A 1,180-nucleotide genomic window follows, 5' to 3' on the forward strand; every position below is an offset into this window, starting at 1 on the left:
AGACAGAGGGAGATGCAGAGGGGGTGGTATCAGAGAGAGACGGAGAGGGAAGAGAGCTTTGTTTGCACAGGGGAATCTCCAAGGACAACCCAAGCACATCTGTGAAGTGGCAAAGTGCTGTTGGAAACGTAAATGTGTAGTGCAGGAGGGCAGCTGTCGAAGGTTTGAGTTCTGGAGAGAGACTCAAAACCTCAATGGGGAACTAAAATGATTTGAATAACCCATTTGCTTCTATTTTGTGCTGATAGAAGGAACTGATTAATTAATTTGTGTTGATTTTCTTTGTATTTATTCTGTATTTGTTTTTAATTGTAGATGGAATGTTTGGGGGTTTTCCACTCTTATGTTGACAAAGCTATTTGATGATGCTATCTTGGCTTTTAGAACTATTGTCACGTCCCCACTGTTTTATGATGTTATATAAACGACATTATTCATTGGAGTGTTAATTGTCAGGCGGATTAGATTATGTAAATAATTATTAGAGCATGTGACTAAAAGGACAACATGGACAGTAATTACAGAATCTTCATACAATGAAGAGAGAGAGTGCAGAACATTTATCTTTAACTGCACTCTGAAGAGGAATTGTCAGGATCCTGCTGTGACTGACTGCCTTTGTGCCACTCTTGTGGCCATTTTGTGTCTTATGTTGTGTTAAGTGCTTGTTGCTGTCTTCCATGTGCTCTGTGGTTGCCTGTCTGTCATGTGTCTTTGTCTCCACCCACCCCCTTATGTGGTCTGCACTTCCTATCTTGTTAGTTTCCCTCCGGTTCTGCTCCCACCTGTTCCCTATTGTGTTGTTAGATTCCCTCTGTTTCTGCTATCCGCTGTTCCTCTTCACTGTCTACTGTCTGTCCAATCCTATCTCTGTTGATTGGCCTGTGTATTTCTACCCTGCTCTGTTCCTTTGTCTCTGGTCGGTTCGTCTCTGTGTTCGTTCCTGAGAGTCCTGTTCGTTTGTAGTTAAAGGTTTCTAAGTTGTAGAGTCAAAATAAAGTGTGTTTGTTCTGCTCGTTTGCCTGAAAGAGTCTTGCATTTGGGAAGATGATCTGCAGGAAGCTGAAAGTGTGGAGGAGTCGGCCTGCCAGAGGACACACAATTCTTGCCACTGAATGGACAACCAATTGTTACATAACACACACACACACACACACACACACACACACACACACACACA

This window comes from Etheostoma spectabile, chromosome 9 (assembly GCF_008692095.1).
Source record: "Etheostoma spectabile isolate EspeVRDwgs_2016 chromosome 9, UIUC_Espe_1.0, whole genome shotgun sequence".
NCBI lineage: Eukaryota > Metazoa > Chordata > Actinopteri > Perciformes > Percidae > Etheostoma > Etheostoma spectabile.